Below are 22,438 nucleotides of genomic sequence, written 5' to 3' on the forward strand. Positions count from 1 at the left end.
CACGAAGGCAGGGGGTGAAAAGGAAGTTATCTACGGTAAAGGGAAGGAGTCTTCGGTACCAGACCACTTCTTAAGAGAAGATGACGATGATGATAAACCTGCTCCTCATTTATTTAGATATGTCACAAAAGCGCGTAATCTCATGGAGAGATACAGAAATGACTTCGCACTTGGGGAAGATCTTTGTTTTGGTCGAGGTCCACGAGTTCCGCCTCGTATGGCCTATGTACCAAAAGGAAAACCTAATAATTATTATAGCTACAGAAGAGGTTAAGGCTATGTCTCCTCGTCCGATAATGAGTGTTGTTGGCAAGTCATTGATCAAATAGCTAATAAGGGTGAAGATGAATATTCTTCTGACTCTTCAACCTTGGATTCGGACACTAGTATTGGGGAAATGTTCAAAAGACTAATGTCAAATATGGCTACGATCGACCCCATCACAATTAAGGAAGACGATCAAATGCAAACTTGGGAAGACCCTTGGGTTCATCACCTGAATATGCAGTACGATAATAGGTTTGAACAAAAAGAACCCCCTATCGAGGACCAAGTAACCCAGGTGAATATGGGGGACGAGGATAATCCGAAGCCGATAATCATTAGGGATAGCCTTCCGCCAAATGAGAAAGAGGAGTTAATTGCCCTCATTAGGAAATACTTCGATGTTTTTGCCTGGAATTACGAGGATATACCTGGACTCGATCCAAACGTAGCAATGCACCACCTCAACATCAAGCCAGAGTCAAGCCTATTAAACAATAGTAAAGACAGTTTCGTCCGTAAATTATGAAAGCGATCGAATCCGATGTTAAAAAGCTTATTAACTCGGGTTTTATCAGAGAGGAGCAATATCCTGAATGGCTGGCTAATATCGTCCCGGTTCTTAAGAAGAATGGGAAAATCAGAATCTGTATTGACTTCAGAGATCTTAACACCGCCTTCCCGAAAGATGATTTCTCTCTTCCCATCACGGATGTTATCATTGACAACACGTGCGGATTCGAGAGAATATCCTTCATGGATGGATTTTCTGGTTATAATCAGATAAAGATGCACCTAGATGACGAAAAGCATACTGCGTTCAGAATACTCCTTGGTGTTTTCTGCTACACGTTTATGCCCTTCGGCCTAAAGAATACAGGTGCCACATATCAGAGAGGCATGTCAAAGATTTTCCAGGAGCATCTCCGAAAGACAATCGAATGCTACGTGAACGATCTAGTCATGAAAAGCTATGACAAGAATGATCACATCAAAGACTTAAAGACGATGTTTGACCTAATGCAGACTCATCAATTAAAAATGAATCCTACCAAATTTTTTCTCAGAATGTACAGCGACAACTTCCTTGGATTTCCCTCTCTCTCCCTCTCTCTCGTTGGCCGACGCCGGCGGCCGGCGGCAGTTGGTCGGCCCGCCGCCGGCGTCAGTCGACAGAGAGAGGGAGAACAGAGAGAGGGAGAGAGGAGGAGAGATTGAGTGGGGAGGGGGGGAAGAGAGATTGACAAGGAGAGAGAGAGAGAGAGAGAGAGAGAGAGAGAGAGAGAGAGAGAGAGAGAGAGAGAAGAATATCCCTCGAAACCTCTAGTGTTCGTTGCACCAAAGTCAGGCAAACCTTTCTTAAGTGCATTACTTGCACAAGACGACGACAACGGTCACGAACATGCTGTATATTACTTAAGTTGGACCCTTGTGGGCGCTGAATTCTGATACCCAATGATTGAAAGGGAGTGTCTCGCCTTTGTGTTAGGGGTTTTTTTCGGGCGCGGGCAGCCCAAATTTTTTGGGCGCCCGCGCCCAAAAAAATTTCCCTCCAGATTACTTTAGCGACGGAAATTTCCGTCGCTAAAGATGTTATTAGCGATGAAAATTTTCGTCGCTAATAATCCGTTGCTAACTTTTTTAGCGACGGATAATTTCCGTCGCTAAATTGTAAATTTCCGTCGGTAAATAGACTTTACCGACGGAAAAATAGCGACGGAATATTCCGTCGCTATAACCCTTGTTATAGCGACGGAATAATCCGTCGCTATTTTTCCGTAGGTAAAATGCACTTTTCCACTAGTGTATGGCATTTATACTTCGATGGGGCTTCTCGAGCAGCTAACGTAGCAAGCACTCTTGGATGTTCTAAGATTTCCTCTGGAGTTGGAGTTGTTTTAGTGTCCCCGGGAAAACATGTGATGCCTCGAGCCTACTCTCTAACCAAGCCGTGCTCGAATAATGTAGCTGAATATAACGCGCTACTCATCGGACTCAGTTTCACTAAAGAGCTAGGGGTTGAATATCTCAAAGCTTTCGGCGATTCCCAACTCATAGTTAAGCAAGTTTAGGGAGTATATGAGGTCAGAAATCAAGATTTGATACCATACCATAAGGTGGCCTTTGAGATGGCAGAATCATTCGAAGGATTCTTTATTAAGTACATTCCACGTTTACAAAATGTATACGTAGATGCGCTGGCAGCATTAACAGTATCCTTGGCACAGCCTCCCGAAACAGAACAATTTGTTATAGTAAGAACTCACCGATTCTTCATGCCAATCTACGATATGGACAACGAAGAGGAGGATGCTAAAGAAGTGCATTCAACCCAAGTTGAGTTCAAACCCCAAGACTGGCATTTTCCCATCATAGACTATGTCCTACACAGGATTTTACCGGAAGACGCGAATAAAAGAGACTCAATCCGATGAAGAGCACCGAGGTTCTACTATAGCACAGAGAGTCGAACGCTAGATCATTGGGGGGTACAATGGTTTGCTACTACGTTGCTTATCACCTAAAGAAGCGGAAGATGTCCTTGGGGAGACGCACGAGGGAGTTTATGGTGCACACCAACCCGGACCCAAACTTTATAACCGCATTAGAAGGATGGGATATTTCTGGCCACCATGATCAAAAACGCAGTCGTGTATGCCCGAAAGTGTCACGCGTGTCAAGTACACGTGAATTACATGCACCAACCCTCGAAGCATCTACACCATTCGGCTACATCATGACCTTTCGAGACTTAGGGAATGAATGTCGTTGGTCCTATTTTTCCCCCGTCGACCAAAGGCGATCGGTTCATCCTGGTGATAACTGATTACTTCTCCAACTAGGCTGAAGCGATTCCGCTCAAAGAAGTAAAGACGAACAACGTTGTTACATTCATTAAGCACCATATTATCTATCGATATGGCATACCAAGGAGAATCATACATGACAACGGTCCTCAGTTTGTTAGTAATGCCTACATAAAATTTTGCGAGAAGTTCAAAATTCAAGACGTCTTGTTAACAGCTTACAATCCCACAACAAACGGATTGGCTGAAGCATTTAACAAGACTATCATAAAACTATTGTCGAAACTCATGAAGACTAATAAACGAGATTGGGATGATAAACTCGACAAAGCTCTATGGGCCTATCGCACCACAGTTCGCATGCCTACTGGAGCAGCCCGTATTCTTTGGTGTACGGGTACGAAGCCATTCTTCTATTAGAAATCCAAATTCCATCTCTTTGGATCGCTCTTGCTATGGAGATGACGACCAAAGAACAACATTAGAAACGTCTCGAAGAACTAGAGATGCTCGATGAAAAGCGTTTGGAAGCTCAACAGCACATCGAGTTCTACCAAGCTAGAATTTCCTGAGTTTTCGATAAAAAGGATCGACAACGAAGTTTTAAGGAAGGGGACTTGGTCTTAGCCCTCTGACGGCTAATGATCCTTAATTCTAAGAAGAAAGGTAAGTTCGAACCCAAATGGGAAGGACCATTTGTGGTAGAGATAGTCTATTCAAATGACGCATATCGCCTTATTACCAAGGAAGATGCCCGGCTCATGATGCCGATAAATGGAAAGTACCTAAAAAAATACTACCCTTAGTACATTCAGGATAACCTATGTAACAGGAAGTTTCCAGAAGAATACTACATGTGGTATTCTTAGGGATAACCCGATTATTACGAAAAGGGATAAGAAAGAAACCCTATTTAGGCCCTGGATGTCCTCAATGATGAAATATATATATATTGTGACCGAGATTAAATTCACCAACTATCATGAATACTTTTGCTGAGACGAGATTAGACCATTTTGATTGACTCACAAAATCCCCTATTGATCAAATCAATTGACGGTGGGTCCACCAAAATTCCTATCAGTTAAATCTTTTCAAACTCTCGCCGTGTTTGTACACTTAACACTCACATTGTTAAAATACTAACACGATACTCAAAATCCCTATTCGTCAATTTTTAGCAATTTTCAAACTTAGCGTGTTAAGTCTTGATCACTTAACATCGAAATCCTCCATCGATTGGTTAGTACAAGTCGGCATTTCCACTACTTTTTGTATTCCATCTCCTTTGCTTGCTTGGTCAAACCTATAAAATTTAGCATTACCCCCAACCCGCTCGACCAAACCTATAAAAGTTAGGGCCAAAGTCGGAATCACACTTTGATAAATGAAGAACTCTTTTCAAATTAAGTAATCAGTCCTATAAAAGTTAAGGTTGCTTGAATCTTCCTGATTCTCGGAGTGGAGATCCCACTCTTAGTTTTACCTTTTCGGATTCTTAGGGTAGAGATCCACCTTGAGTTTCCTTTGCAACTAGAGATAGAATATATAATTCTTCCTCTTTAGTTTTGGGAGATAGAATATAAAATTCTTCCTTTCTCGCTAGGGGTTCGTCTTTACCCTAAAAAAAGACCTGGAGATAGAATATAAAATTCTTCTTCTTTAATTTTGGGAGATAGAATATAAAATTCTTCCTCTCCCGCTTTGGGTTCATTTTTGTCTTAAAAAAGACCTGGAGATAGAATATAAAATCCTTCCTCTTCAGTAGGGATAAGTCTTTTACCAATTAAAAAAGACATCAGAATCTAATTATGGGGACTTTTATCCTGAATTCTAAGTAGGAATAAGTTAAGGCCTAACACGCGTTGCCGGTTTAACCGATTAAAAAAGACACCAGAATCTAAGTCTGGGGAATTTTATCCCGAAGCCTAAGAAGTGGTAAGTCAGCACCTAACATGTATTGCCGGGTAGTCTATTCTCATAAGAAAGATGAAGTCTACGTATTTAATATCATAGCACTAAAATAGTTAACTCTTTTAGCATAACGTTACATGCGGAACGGATTTAAACAATCTGTTGTTTTCATCGAAAGTTGATTTTGAGATGGAATCCATTAAAACTTCAATCGCTTACAATGAATTACACAACAAAATAAGAAAATTATAACTCTCTAGAAAATAACACAAGAATCGTTTATCAATTTGTAGGATCTTCGCCTGTACCGGAGGTGCGTTAGCCCGTTGACCACTGATTCACAAGATTCTGATTGAACCGTGAAGGCTTTTGAATGTTCTTTTTTGTTTATCAAAATAAGAACCTTAAGTGAATATCTTATCGATGTAAGATGTTCACTCTTCTAAAGATCAAGTCTGAGCTTAGATCTCTAGGAATCACTAAAAGCCTCTTAAAAACGTTTTTGAAAGATAAAGACTCTCTCTCTTGCTCAAAATTGCCAAAAGCTCAAGCCTCTATGCTCTAATTCTACTCCCTTCCCCTTGGTTTCGTGTATAGGTAGGTATTTATAGGGATAGAGGCCCATAACTGTGGAAATGAAAACAAAAAACTAATCAGTCGCACTCTCTTTCGGCGCGTCAGTCTTTACTGCCACGGCCATTAGCGCGTCAGTGTAAGCTGGCGTGGCTGAAGAGGCAATTTCAGCCATGTTCAGCCACATTCAGCCACCTTTGCAACTGTTCTCCCACAACTTTAGGTCCACAAAATGCCACTTTTCTCGGTCTATAACCATCCCTCCACATTAGCACACGTTCTCCTTCTGTTATACCACTACGTGGACTATCAAAAGATGCTAAAAAACCATTAGCAAGTCCATAGGAGATTACTCTGCCGTTTGCACGTCACCATTCCCTGTCGCGCATACGCGCATCATAATACGCCATCGCGCATACGCGCGTCACAATACACCGCCGCGTCATGGCGCGTCACCATCAGCTGTCGCGCCTATGCGCGTCACCATATGCTGCCGCGCCTATGCGCGTCAGTATTTGTTGCTATTTTAACACGCGTCAGTGTACTTTGTCACGGGTATGAACATTGTTCTTTTCTTAGTCTTGAGCTGTATTTGGATATCCATAAGCATTTTTTGATGCCTACAGATACCTCCTCCAAAGTATCTCAGACTCATTCTTTTATAGAGGAGCCTAGGACACTTTGGATAAGACAGGTCTTATTTGCAATCACTTTAGTATTTAATTGAGGAGATCGTGTAGAATGACCTGTGAACGGCTTCGACTCTTGACTTCTTCAGCTTTTAGTCTACTCAGTGCTTTGTAGAATAGGTAAAATTCTTCTGGTACTGCGTTTATCGCCTGACCGTTACCAAAATCTTGAGCTGAAGCTGGTGTTTTGATCTATAAATTTAATTCTTGTGCTAGAACCGATATTGAACTGATTATCAACGCGTCGGTCTTCATAAGAACATAGTTTATACTCGTACGTTGACTGGAATCTACACAGTTTAAGTTCTTAAAGTGTTGGAGCATGGGGGAGTAGTTTATACTCATATACCTTATCGGAGTGTTCAAGAATCAGTTTAACCTCATGTACCCATTGGGAGGTTCAAGGAGATGCAGTTTATACTCATATACTCATCGGAGTTTTCGGGAATGCACTCTGAATATAAAGGTAAATGTATGTATGCAAATACCTGTGGAGTCTCTGTATGCGCACGACGCTTTTACGTGTCATTGTCGGCTGACTGGCTTGCGCGCGTCAGCGGAGACTGACATGCTAAAGCGCGTCAGCGAAGACTGATGCGCTAAAGCGTGTCAACTTCGACCGCCGCGCACAGATGCTTCCAGTCGGGTTTTAAAAGTGAACATTGGGCCTTTTCGGGTTATTTTTTCCCCGCTCCTCTGAGTTCGAAACTCTCTCAAATTCCCCATAAAAGCACATTTTGGTTCTTCCCCTCCTCACCTCTTCGTATTTGGGTGATTTTGTTTGAAAAAGATCTAGGGTTTCAAGTGCCCTTTCCAGATTTAAGCTTTCCTTCGGTCCTTTCACCCTTCAAGCCTGGTTCTTCTTAATCCTTGGTAAAACCGAACCCCCCCTCTTGTATTGGGTTTGTTTTGCTTTTTGTGCTTAAGATCTCAACCGAAACCCTGGTCTTTTAGGTCTTTTTCATCATGTCCCCTAAGAAATCTCATGTTCCTAAGGGCAAATCAGTGGCCCAAGCATCGGAGGAGGTTGAGGCCATTACTTCTTCCTTTGGGGGTAAGTTTCTCGTGCTTTTTCTTCATTCAAACTCATAATTTGCATTCATATCCTCGTTTATCTCTTTTGAGAGTCATCCAGGAAGAGTTGACATCCTCCTTCGAGGGGACTTTTATCCTGAATCCTAAGTAGGGAAAAGTCAACGCCAGAAACGTGTCGGACCTATCGGACCAACGGACCCTCATCTTGCATTTGCTCCATCGTCAACGCCTACTGCAGGCAAAAATTGACGCTTCAACCTCCACCATCGCCTGAATGAAGGCTCAGTTGATGGAGGAAGAGGCGACTTTGAGGGACTTGTAGCTCAAAAGCACGGACGTTCACGATGCTATTGAAAAGGAGACGCAAAATCTCCAGGCGCTTCGTTAAGAGGGCTCCGTTGCTGCTGCTGCTTTTGAGGCCAAGATCCTAAAGGAGGCAGAAGACCAGGTTCGAGCAGATCGAGCGGAGAGGATAGCTAAGATCAAAGCTGAACTCTCCTTTCTGACCGAGATGGACTAGGGCTGCCGTGGGGATTAGTCCTTAGGATCTCCTCGTGTTTCTTCGTGTTGTTTTTGTTATAATTCTGTTTGAAAGATTTGTTGCCATCTTGTTTGAACAACTCTGATTAATGAATTATTATGCTTTTGGCTATTTAATGTTATGCGCATATGCCCTCTTTCTCTTGTTTCTCTTAGGATTTTTAGCAAATCCCCAGCTATCAACGGGTTTGACTAGCTTTTACCGATTACCGTTTGAATCGGGCTAGCCATACTATTCACCTTAGTATGATGAGTTATTGAGTAGTTTCTCTTAGGCTTAATGCTAAGACTTCTGTTCTAACCTTTAACCGTTTGAGGCGTGGGTTTGAGTTAATTATAACCGTCAGGTCGTAGTTTGGTTGTATCGTAACGACTTAAACTAAAATGATTGTTACCTGCGGGTGCGCCCGGAGGGTGTGTCAATGGGTTATATCGTTTGGTAGGTCTGACTGTGTAGGTGAGACCATTGACGGCTTGACACTTTAGATGAACTGGACCACTCGAGATTTGTCTTCACAGGCGAACTAGGCCAAACAAACAAGCAGCTCAGGCGAGACTCATTCTCACTGACGAAGCGAGCTAGACGCTCGCAGGCGAGTTTCATTTCCACAAGCGAAATTTGAAATGGTGGAGGGCGAGCATGTGTTCAGATGAAATCCATCTCACAGGCTGAGTTGAATTTGCGGGAGACGAGCCACGTTTTTGCCAGCGAAGCTTTGCGCCTTCCAGTTAAGGCCACGTGGGCTCGTCAGGTCGCATTAAATATGATTTGACAAAGTGACGTCGCTTCTGTGCACTTCGTTCGATGGCGAATCGTGGCCGTAGTTTTCAAATCCAGTCGTTAGATTCAGCCATGAATTTCGGTTCGGGTTCGGGGTTTCGACTTACCCGAACCGTTCTCTGTTTTGACGGTTCCTCTATAACCGCCAAAAACTGAACTGTTGGGAGCGATCTGGGCCATCAATTTTGATCGTGGCCACGTCTCTCAACCGCCAACGTCTTGTTTCTTGAGAGCGATCTGGGCCGTAGATTCCGATCGTGGCCATACCTCTCAACCGTAAGCATCTCGCCTTTAAATAGGCTTCGTCCCCTTCCTGTGAGGACTACTGTACTCAGGAATTTCTACTTGCTCGAAATTTTTAGAGGGAAAGAACTCCAGCTTTGTTTACGACTTTTCAATATGGAGCCGAAAGCTAAGAAATACGTTTTGAAGGGAAAGGGTCTCAGTCGCTACCCTGGTGGCGTCACCGCCGATACGACCACCAGCGCTCCTGGGACGCACTTGGGTAAGTCTAATGACTTTTCTTTGACGACCGATGCTGGGTCGGGAAGATGAGGACTGCTCGTCTTCTTCAGTGGATTTTTCCATTTTTGGCAATTTTCCCGATTTGGGTGAAACTAGCCTTTTTCAGGCGGATTCTGCTTTCATTGGGTGAAGGCGACTTCTGCTTTAACAAGCAAAATCGGCTTTCATCGGGTGAAGGCGGATTCGGCCTTGACAGGTGAGTTCTGTTTTTGTCAAGCGGATCTGCCCTTATCAGGCTAATTCAACACTTGCCAGGCAGAATTCCCCGAGAGTGGATTCTGTTCTAACTCTCCGGCTTTGCCTTGCAGCCACTTTTTCAGACGAGGCCCTCTCGAGAGTGGATTCTGTTCTAACTCTCCGGCTTTGCCTTGCAGCCACTTTTTCAGACGAGGCCCTCTCGAAGGGTGTATCTATTGGTCTTGCCAGAGGTACGGGCTACACGGCGCCTCCCCGATTCCCTTTCCTTGACCTCGTGTCCGCGTTTGCTGCCGACAAGCCAGATGAATTGATCAAGAGAGTAACCGACGGGCACTACTTGACGTTGCGCGAGTTGACTACCGACGTAGTGTTGACGGATGAGGCTAGGACAGAGCTGAAAAAGCCTCAGTTCTTGTTTGGTGACGCCACCATTGACCCTTCAGCGCTATTGCTTGGGGAGAGCAGGTGGCTTCGTGTCATAGGTGGAGTCCACTACTACCTTCCCAGTATGCCGAGGGTGTTTTCAATCGTTGAGTTGCGGTCGCTTGTGGTTCCGAGAATGATGAATTAGGATCTAACTCCGACCCAAGATGGGGTGATCTACGGGGTCTTCACGGGCTCCACGGATGGGTACGGGGTCGACAGTTCTTGCAAGCATGTGATCGTTCTACGTCCTAGCCTACTGTATAATGAGTTGCCCATCGGAAAGACGACTGCGGTGGCGGAGACCTTCCGTCACCGTTTCTTTCAGGCCGGGGGGACAATTTCCTCCGAAGGATTTTAGGGCTCCAAGGTGAATTCACTCGGTGCCTGGTAGCAACACTTGGTGGTCTAAGATCACCGAGTGCATCTAGGATGAGAATTCTAACCTTGTGGGTTCAGAGATGTATGTGGCTATCCGAGCCACTCAACACAGTCTGAAGATCAACGCTCCTCAGTTCCAAAATATCCTGAAATTTTATTGTTCGGACAGCGGTATGTTCTTCACTCCTAATGGTGAGCTTAGCATAACTCTCCATGAGAAATTTTATTGTTCGGACAGCGGTATGTTCTTCACTCCTAATGGTGAGCTTAGCATAACTCTCCATGAGATGTACGACGTGTTGGGGTTGCCTTTGGGGAGTTTTCCCTACGAAGAGTACGTGCCGGGTCAATATGAGATTGACCACCTTTCGACCCGATTCCCTCTAATGGTGGAGACTCTATGGGAGCTGCTCGGCCACCACCATATATACCTCAACACCCTAGGGGCAGTGGACTATAAAGGCAAGAAGAAGATGTTAGACCCTAGAGGGGGGGTGATTAGGGTCTTATGCTAATCTAATCCGATTTAAATACCAATTAAAATTAATTAATGAGTTATCCTAGCAAGTATAAAATACCACAAGATATATAAGCTAGAATAAGCAATATGAACAACAAGATATATCCTAACAAAGAGATATAGGCAATGTATGTGCAAGGATATAAACTAACACAAGGGTAAACAATATGAACTAGATAGTGGATGATATAAAAAATGAGCTATGGACAATGGTGACAAGAAATATAAACATAAGATTAAGTGCGCCAAAGCAAACTCAAACACACGATATGATCATGGAGCTCGGACCTTCCGTCCTACGTCTCCGCTCCCCACTCTCGGGGAGAAATCCATTATCACAACCGGGTTTTCTACGTTCACCCAAATAACGTTTACACCTCATAGTGTCGGTTTTCAATGCTCACCGATCAACGTCACTCCTCACAATCGGCTTTCTAGTTCATCGAAAACTTCACAACACACTCGGTTTTCTACCTCCCCGAAAACCTTACAACACTCATAATGTAACAAATATAAATTTGTTCTCTACAATAGATGAGAACTCAATTAAGCACAACTCAATGTTACAATCTCTCAAAACCCTAATATACTATGTATGCAAATACAATAAGCTCAAGTGGGTGTGTGTAACAATGAGATAAAATCAAATCTAAACTCAATATAAAACTAGCTTTAATAGAAATGATAATTAACAAATAATTGATAAATAAAAGGTAGAGTAGAGTTTAGAAAACTTCTCAATAGATGACAAGATAGAGAGATGGAGATTGAAGCCTAAACAAGAAGATAATCTCCTCCACTTGTGAAAACCAAAACAGCTTTAAACCAAACCCTTAAACAAGATTAAAACAAGCTTAAACTCTTTTTAAAACTCTTTAAAATATTCTCTTGTTGTTTTAAGAACTGAGGTAAGGGGGTATTTATATGAAACCCCAAAGGTAAGAGAAAACTAAGAAAAAGACCAAAAAACCACTCTGCAACGGCTCTAAAAATAGCCGTTGGAACTGAGTTGATAGTGCGGGGTCGACCGCTGCGGTCAACCGCGAGCAACGAAAAACAGTCAAAAGAAATCTGGACAAGCGACGGTCGACCGCGGCGGTCGACCGCGAAAGTCTCTGGACTCGCTACGGTCGACCGCCATAGTCGAGAACTCTTGGCGGTCGACCGTGGCGGTCGACCGCGAACTGACACTATAGAAAAACAGGTTTTAAACAGATTTTTGAGACTTTGAACATATGTTAAATATAACAAATAAAGTCCAAAAATAATGAAACTTTGGAAAATGTATATAAACATGTAAATGAACATGTTACAAAAAGAACTTTCCAAATTGCATTTCCCATTTGTGAAAAATCATCATTTTACAAAATAGTCCAAAACATAAAAATGTAAACACATGAGTTTGATGTTTTGACCTAAACCAACTTTTGAAACTTTGCACAATGATTATGTAGACTTAATAAAATATGTAAATGATAATTGTTAAGTCTATAAACTGAGAGTATGATATTTTCACAAATACATTAGAAAATGAAACCATTTTGCTTTCACAAATACTCATATGTTTCATATCTAAGTAGTTAAACCAAATCACAATAATAAATATGAAATATGTGATTTCATATTTATAAACATAAAAACCAAATCCATGCATGTATATATATAGAGATTAATGGGTATCCTTGTCATAAGAGGGGATTTCCTCCTTGACGCCTCTAAAATCACATGATTGAGCAACATTGTGGATGATCCGCTCCGTTGAACTTGATCTACATATTCTAAAACCCTAATATACCAAGTTTGGGGTGAATCCGTCGTCGTTTGACCCTCCATCGAGCCATGTGAAAATTTCTATTCATTCAAAACCGTTAAAATTGATACGAGTGGATGAAGGGTTAAACGACGACGGGTTCACCCCAAACTTGGTGTGTTGGGGGTTTTAGAATATGTAGATCAAGTTCAACAGAGCGGATCATCCACAATGTCGCTTAATCATATGATTTTAGAGGCGTCAAGGAGGAAATCCCCTCCTATGACAAGGATACCCATTAATCTCATATATATAACTATATATATACACATAGAAACCAAATACGTGTGTGTATATGATATTGAGCTTAAGGTACTTAACACACATAATATAAACTCCTAAACTAAATTACCCAAGCAATCTTGATCTTCAATAAGCTTGACTTGGTACACTTGCAGATGAAGCTTGAACTTGGATCTTGAACATGAATTGCATTACTTCAACCACTATATCCGCCATCCTCCATTTGATATGATCGTTATAGCGCAATCCATCCAACCTCCAACACGTTGTTTGCTTAGAAAAAATACGAAAACACAAACACTAGACAAACAACATTAGAAGTAAATTGTTTGTTAAACATCATCAAAACAAGAAGGCCAACAATCTCCCCCTTTTTGATGATGACAAACAATTTACAAAAAGGATATATGCATGAAAGGAAATAAATATACAAAGTATAATATATCATGCATATAAGCAAGAAATGATATACTCATAATATTTCTCCCCCTTTGACAACATCAAAAAGGGGAAAACACCAAGAATGAAGAGAGCGAAAGCTCCCACTATCAATAAGCATAGGTGAGTATAACACATAGAAAGATATAGGGATTGCTCCCCCCTATCAAAATGCCTTAATGGATATATGCAATGAATACTAAGGCATACATATGTGAGAAAGCATAGATTAAAAACATACTAAACATAACTCACATACAAAAAAAGATAATGAGAACACATATAAATATGTTAATATGAAAGAAGTGTCTCATTAACACAAAAAATATAAAAACCATATAAAAGAATAGATTTATGAAATAAAAAGAAGAGGAACATGAGAATCATGCAAAAAGTTTTCAAATGAAAACGAATCAACCAAAAGAAATCATAAATCAAAATTTAAATCATAAAACCAAATCATCATTGATTTTCAAAAATCAAGAGAGGCAACTATATCTAGCTCTTGAGCTAGTATCAACCCATATAAATATTTTAGCACCCGGTAAACAAGATTTGGGAATAAACACGCAATAAGCCCGGAGGGTTATATAAACACAAATCTCATCAAAATCAAAACTAATAATCATGAAAACAAAAGATTTGATAAAGGAAAATTGTTTTCATAAAAAAAGATTTTAAAACATAATTTTCAAAACCAAGAAAAGGAAAAGTAAGAACACAAAAATTCTTGGTTTAAAAAATCAAATATGTTTTGGTACCCAAGAACTCTTGGTACCAAAAGATTTAGGGACATGACCCCTATCATTTAAGCTCAAAGCCCTAGGGTTATGAACCCTCTTGGACACATATGGTGCACTAACACGGTCAAAGCAATATTCATTCAAATGACCCTTTCCGATTGCAATACGTGCAATGAAAGAGATCTATTTGTTTTTGTAGACTATTAGCTCGTGCACGGGAAATATTTGCAAACATAGATGATCTTTTAAGATTATTTTGCAAATGTGAAATATTATCAAAACAAAACTTTCCTAAGTGACCATATCTACTACAAACATCACATTTAAACTTTTGTGGCTTAATAAAATCATTTGGCAAAGGTGAAGTCTTTTTCAAATCATAGCAAAATTTTGCCAAATGAACAAAACATTCACAAAGATCACATTTAAACACATTAGCATGTTTATGATGAATATGATGAGTATGTGCATGTGTATGTGATGAAAAAGCTACATAAGATGCACAAGAAGGATTAATATTCTTATGTTTGTGTGCATCATATCAAAATTTAGCTAGATGGCCTTTAAGATGCACAAGAAGGATTAATATTCTTATGTTTGTGTGCATCATATCAAAATTTAGCTAGATGGCCTTTACGGCCGCAAATAGAGCACTTGTAAAATCATATCAAAATTTAGCTAGATGGCCTTTACGGCCGCAAATAGAGCACTTGTAAACTTTGCTATATATAAGTGCATGATGAGTAGATGATGACTTAGACTCGGCACACATATCCATAAGCCTCTTATGATTATCAAAACATATTTTTAAAGTTGAATCTAAAGAAAAAATGTATTTTTTCATAAGATTCAAGTCTTCATTTTTAGGCACATATGCACTTTTAGAAGTAGAACATAGATAGTCATTTATGAAGGAAGCAGCATCATTTTGTATGTTCTCTACTTCTAACATGGCATTATCTCTTTCATGAGTTAACTTAGCAAAGTTTAAAAGCAAAGAATCATGATCCAATTTTAATTTTTTATTATTTTCTTTAAGGATCATATTTTCATTAGAAATAGTATCAAACTTAGAAGCTAAAGACTCATGATCGGATTTCAAAATTACATGCTTGCTTTGTAAATTAATGAAATCATTTTGCAATTTCTTGTAGGAATGCAATAATTTATCACTAGCACAAGCAAGTTCATCACTATATAAATCATTATCGGTTTCGAACTCGCAAACCTCACTAGGGCTATCGCCTAGTGCTCGTGTGCATGAAGCTCCTTTAGAACTTGAAGCGGGATCCTCCAAAGCTTGTCGTATCGCCTCCAAGTCTCCTTGATGCGTTTCTATGAATTTCCATAATGTATAAGCGCTATCAAAAGAATCAAGCTTGTTAGACATAAATGAATCAAATGCATTTAATAAAAATTCTAACATAAGCTTGTTCATAATAAACATCTTTTTATCATGTTTGCTCCACTTGGATTTCTCCAACGTGGGCACAATATATGCACAATCAATGATTTCTCATAAATCGATATTTTTAGATTGAACAAATATTTTGAATCTAAAACACAATTGAGCATAGGGGAAAACATTAAATTTAGGAGCAACACTAGAATCATAGCCTAAACAAGATGCATCATTCATATCCATAATTTGTAAAAATATGCAAGCAAGATACAAATATAATCAAAACAAGATTAGCACAAAGAGATAACTTGGATCTTTAACTCAAGGCGATTAGACCTTAAATCAAAGAGCACCAAGCTCTGATACCAATTGTTAGACCCTAGAGGGGGGGTGATTAGGGTCTTATGCTAATCTAATCCGATTAAATGCCAATTAAAAGAAATACCACAAGATATATGAGCTAGAATAAGCAATATGAACAACAAGATATATCCTAACAAAGAGATACAGGCAATGTATGTGCAAGGATATAAACTAACACAAGGGTAAACAATATGAACTAGATAGTGGATGATATAAATCGCCAAAGCACACTCAAACACACTATATGATCACGGAGTTCGGACCTTCCGTCCTACGTCTCCGCTCCCCACTCCCGGGGAGAAATCCACTATCACAATCGGGTTTTCTACGCTCACCCGAATAACGTTTACAACCACACTATGTCGGTTTTCAATGCTCACCGAACAACGTTCACTCCTCACACTCGGTTTTCTAGTTCACCGAAAACTTCACAACACACTCGGTTTTCTAGATCACCGAAAACCTTACAACACCTACAATGTAACAAATATAAATTTGTTCTCTACAATAGATGAGAACTCAATTAAGCACAAATCAATGTTACAATCTCTCACAACCCTAATATACTATGTATGCAAATACAATAAGCTCAAGTGGGTGTGTGTAACAATGAGATAAAATCAAATCTAAACTCAATATAAAACTAGCTTTAATAGAAATAATAATTAACAAATAATTGATAAATAAAAGCTAGAGTAGAGTTTAGAAAACTTCTCAATAGAAGACAAGATGGAGAGATGGAGATTGAAGCCCAAACAAGAAGATAATCTCCTCCACTTGTGAAAACCAAAACAGCTTTAAACCAAACCCTTAAACAAGCTTAAACCAAGCTTAAACTCTTTTTAAAACTCTTTAAAACATTCTCTTGTTGTTTTAAGATTTGAGGTAAGGGGGTATTTATATGAAACCCCAAAGGTAAGAGAAAGCTAAGAAAAAGATCAAAAAACCACTCTGCAACGGCTGTAAAAATAGCCATTGGAACTGAGTTGACAGTGCGGCGGTCGACCGTTGCGGTCGACCGCGAGCAACGAAAAACAGTCAAAATCTGGACAAGCGACGGTCAACCGCAAAAGTCTCTAGACTCGCTACGGTCAACCGCCACGGTCGACCGCGAGCCAACAAAAATAGTTCTGAGTTCAGAACTCTTGGCGGTCGACCGCGAACTGACACTACAGAAAAACAGGTTTTAAATAGATTTTTGAGACTTTGAACATATGTTAAATATAACAAATAAAGTCCAAAAATAATGAAACTTTGGGAAATGTATATAAACATGTAAATGAAGATGTTACAAAAAGAATTTTCCAAATTGCACTTCCCATTTGTGAAAAATCATTATTTTACAAAATAGTCCAAAACATGAAAATGTAAACACATGAGTTTGATGTTTTGACCTAAACCAACTTTTAAAACTTTGCACAATGATTATGTAGACTTAATAAAATATGTATATAATAATTGTTAAGTCTATAAACTGAGAGTATGATATTTTCACAAATACATTAGAAAATGAAACCATTTTGCTTTCACAAATACTCATATGTTTCATATCTAAGTAGTTAAACCAAATCACAATAATAAATATGAAATATGTGATTTCATATTTATAAACATAAAAACCAAATCCATGCATATATATATATATAACTATATACATACATAGAAACCAAATACGTGTGTGTATATGATATTGAGCTTATAGTACTTAACACACATAATATAAACTCCTAAACTAAATTACCCAAGCAATCTTGATCTTCAATAAGCTTGACTTTATACACTTGCGGATGAAGCTTGAACTTGGATCTTGAACTTGAATTGCATTACTTCAACCACTATATCCGCCATCCTCCGTTTGATATGATCGTTATGGCGCAATCCATCCAACCTCCAACACGTTGTTTGCCTAGAAAAAATACGAAAACACAAACACTAGACAAACAACATTAGAAGTAAATTGTTTGTTAAACATCATCAAAACAAGAAGGCCAACAATCTCCCCCTTTTTGATGATGACAAAAAATTTACAAAAAGGATATATGCATGAAAAGAAATGAATATACAAAGTATAATATATCATGCATATAAGCAAGAAATGATATACTCACAATATTTCTCCCCCTTTGACAACATCAAAAAGGGGACAAAGGAATAAGAGAGCGAAAGCTCCCCCTATCAATAAGCACGGGTGAGTATCAAACATAAAAAGATATAGGGATTGCTCCCCCTATCAAAAAGCCATATAGAAAATATGCAATTATCAGTCACATACAAAAAGATAATGAGAACATATAAATAAAAATAGTGTCTCATTAACATAGAAAAATATAAAAACCATATAAAATAATAGATTTATGAAATCAAAAGAAGAGGAACATGAGAATCATGCAAAAAGTTTTCAAATGAAAATGAATCAACCAAAAGAAATCATAAATCAAAATTTAAATCATAAAACCAAATCATCATTGATTTTAAAAAATCAAGAGATGCAACTATATCTAGCTCTTGAGCTAGTATCAACCCATATAAATATTTTAGCACCCGGTAAACAAGATTTGGGAATAAACACCCAATAAGCCCGGAGGGTTATATAAACACAAACCTCATCAAAATCAAAACTAATCATCATGAAAACAAAAGATTTGATAAAGGAAAATTGTTTTCATAACAAAAAGATTTTAAAACATAATTTTCAAAACCAAGAAAAGGAAAAGTAAGAACACTAAAATTCTTGGTTTAAAAATCAAATATGTTTTGGTACCCAAGAACCATTGGTACCAAAAGATTTAGGGACATGACCCCTATCATTTAAGCTCAAAGCCCTAGGGTTATGAACCCTCTTGGACACATATGGTACACTAACACGGTCTAAGCAATATTCATTCAAATGACCCTTCCGATTGCAATACGTGCAATGAAAGAGATCCATTTATTTTTGTGGACCATTAGTTCGTGCACGGGAAACATTTGCAAACATAGATGATCTTTTAAGATTATTTTGCAAATGTGAAACATTATCAAAACAATACTTTCCTAAGTGACCATATCTACCACAAACATCACATTTAAACTTTTGTGGCTTAATAAAATCATTTGGCAAAGGTGAATACTTTTTCAAATCATAGCAAAATTTTGCCAAATGGTCAAAACGTCCACAAAGATCACATTTAAACACATTAAATCATAGCAAAATTTTGCCAAATGGTCAAAACGTCCACAAAGATCACATTTAAACACATTAGCATGTTTATGATGAACATGATGAGTATGTGCATGGATGAGTATGTGCATGTGTATGTGATGAAGAAGCTACATGAGATACACAAGAAGGATTAATATTCTTATGTTTGTGTGCATCATAGCAAAATTTAGCTAGATGGCCTTTACGGCCGCAAATAGAGCACTTGTAAACTTTGCTATATATGTGTGCATGATGAGTAGATGATGACTTAGACTCGGCACACATATCCATAAGCCTCTTATGATTATCAAAACACATTTTTAAAGTTGAATCTAAAGAAGAAATGCATTTTTTCATAAGATTCAAGTCTTCATTTTTAGGCACATATGCACTTTTAGAAGTAGAATATAGATAGTCATTTATAAAAAAGGCAGCATCATTTTGTATGTTTTCTACTTCTAACATGGCATTATCTCTTTCATGAGTTAACTTAGCAAAGTTTGAAAGCAAAGAATCATGATCCAATTTTAATTTTTTATTGTTTTCTTTAAGGATCATATTTTTATTAGAAATAGTATCAAACTTAGAAGCTAAAAACTCATGATCGGATTTCAAAATTTCATGCTTGCTTTGTAAATTAATGAAATCATTTTGCAATTTATTATAGGCATGCAAGACTCATGATCGGATTTTAAAATTACATGCTTGCTTTGTAAATTAATGAAATCATTTTGTAATTTCTTGTACGCATACAATAATTTATTACTAGCACAAGCAAGTTCATCACTATATAAATCATTATCGGTTTCGAACTTGCAAACCTCACTAGGGCTATCGCCTAGTGCTCGTGTGCATGAAGCTCCTTTAGAACTTGAAGCGGGATCCTCCAAAGCTTGTCGGATCGCCTCCAAGTCTCCTTGATGAGCTTCTATGAATTTTCATAATGTATAAGCGCTATCAAAAGAATCAAGCTTGTTAGACATAAATGAATCAAATGCATTTAATAAAAATTCTAACATAAGCTTGTTCATAATAAACATCTTTTTATTATGTTTGCTCCACTTGGATTTCTCCGACATGGGCACAATATATGCACAATCAATGATTTCCCATAAATCTATATTTTTAGATTGAACAAATATTTTGAATCTAAAGCACCATTGAGCATAGGGGAAAACATTGAATTTAGGAGCAACACTAGAATCATAGCCTAAACTAGATGCATCATTCATATCCATAATTTGTAAAAATATGCAAGCAAGATACAAATATAATCAAAACAAGATTAGCACAAAAAGATAACTTGGATCTTTAACTCAAGGCGATTAGACCTTAAATCAAAGAGCACCAAGCTCTGATACCAATTGTTAGCCTTAGAGGGGGGGGTGATTAGGGTCTTATGATAATCTAATCCGATTTAAATACCAATTAAAATTAATTAATGAGTTATCCTAGCAAGTATGAAATACCACAAGATATATGAGCTAGGATAAGCAAAATGAATAAAGAGATATATCATATATGATAAATATATGCAAGGATATATAAACTAGCACAAGATGATATATCCTACCAAAGAGATATACAATATGATATATGCAAGGATATGTAACTAAACCGGGTTTTCTACGTTCACCCGAATAACGTTTACACCTCACAGTGTCGGTTTTTAACGCTCACCGATCAACGTCACTCCTCACAATCAGCTTTCTAGTTCACCGAAAACTTCACAACACACTCGGTTTTCTACCTCCCCGAAAACCTTACAACACTCATAATGTAACAAATATAAATTTGTTCTCTACAATAGATGAGAACTCAATTAAGCACAACTCAATGTTACAATCTCTCACAACCCTAATATACTATGTATGCAAATACAATAAGCTCAAGTGGGTGTGCGTAACAATGAGATAAAATCAAATCTAAACTCAATATAAAACTAGTTTTAATAGAAATGATAATTAACAAATAATTGATAAATAAAAGCTAGAGTAGAGTTTAGAAAACTTCTCAATAGATGACAAGATGGAGAGATGGAGATTGAAGCCCAAACAAAAAGATAATCTCCTCCACTTGTGAAAACCAAAACATCTTTAAACCAAACCCTTAAACAAGCTTAAAACAAGCTTAAAACAAGCTTAAACTCTTTTTAAAACTCTTTAAAACAATCTCTTGTTGTTTTAAGAACTGAGGTAAGGGGGTAGTTATATGAAACCCCAAAGGTAAGAGAAAGCCAAGAAAAAGATCAAAAAACCACTCTGCAACGGCTCTAAAAATAGCCGTTGGAACTGAGTTGACAGTGCGGCGGTCGACCGCTGCGGTCACCGCGAGCAACGAAAAACAGTCAAAAGAAATCTGGACAAGCGACGGTCGACCGTGGGGGTCGACCGCGAAAGTGTCGACCACCACGGTCGCCGGGGAGCCAACAAAAACAGTTCTGAGTTCAGAACTCTTGGCGGTCGACCGTGGCGGTCGACCGCGAACTGACACTACAGAAAAACAGGTTTTAAACAGATTTTTGAGACTTTGAACATATGTTAAAAATAACAAATAAAGTCCAAAAATAATGAAACTTTGGGAAATGTATATAAACATGTAAATGAACATGTTACAAAAAGAATTTTCCAAATTACATTTCCCATTTGTGAAAAATTATCATTTTACAAAATAGTCTAAAACATGAAAATGTAAACACATGAGTTTGATGTTTTGACCTAAACCAACTTTTGAAACTTTGAACAATGATTAAGTAGACTTAATAAAATATGTATATGGTAATTGTTAAGTCTATAAACTGATAGTATGATATTTTCACAAATACATTAGAAAATGAAACCATTTTGCTTTCACAAATACTCATATGTTTCATATCTAAGTAGTTAAACCAAATCACAATAATAAATATGAAATATGTGATTTCATATTTATAAACATAAAAACCAAATCCATGCATGTATATATATAACTATATATATACATAGAAACCAAATACGTGTGTGTATGTGATATTGAGCTTAAGGTACTTAACACACATAATATAAACTCCTTCGCTGTGTTGTCCAGGTCAAGAAGGTACGCCGGCCGTCGAGAGGTCTTCGCCTGAGCCTATCCTTATCTCGGATGATGAATCCGAGGAACCTGTAGCTGCGTCCACTTCACAATCCGCTCCAATGCCTGAAGCAAGACTCTGCCTCGAGGTTCCGCCAATCGCGATGCTTGCTAGTGGCCAAGAGCCCGTTCCTTCAGAACTTCTTCCTATACCGGCTCGTGTTGAAGAACTGGAGAATGCTGCGAAGCAAGAGCCCGTTCCTTCAGAACTTCTTCCTATACCGGCTCGTGTTGAAGAACTGGAGAATGCTGCGAAGCAAGTGATCACCCTCGTTAGTCTTGGATTGGGGGCGTATTCTGATTCAAGCAGTCCCTCTTGGATCGTGTGGCTGACCTTAGGCGGCTGGGCGAATCCTGACTCGCTACACGTTGTATGACGAGGCTGCTTTACTTGGAATCGCAGCTGACGCACTTAGAGCACTTGTTGCGTGTAGATCTGATGGCTGACATGGACCCATTCTTGTCTCACGCCCGGCGTCGGGGGACGTGGGAATAGG

The sequence above is a fragment of the Asparagus officinalis genome, chromosome 10 (assembly GCF_001876935.1).
Source record: "Asparagus officinalis chromosome 10, Aspof.V1, whole genome shotgun sequence".
NCBI lineage: Eukaryota > Viridiplantae > Streptophyta > Magnoliopsida > Asparagales > Asparagaceae > Asparagus > Asparagus officinalis.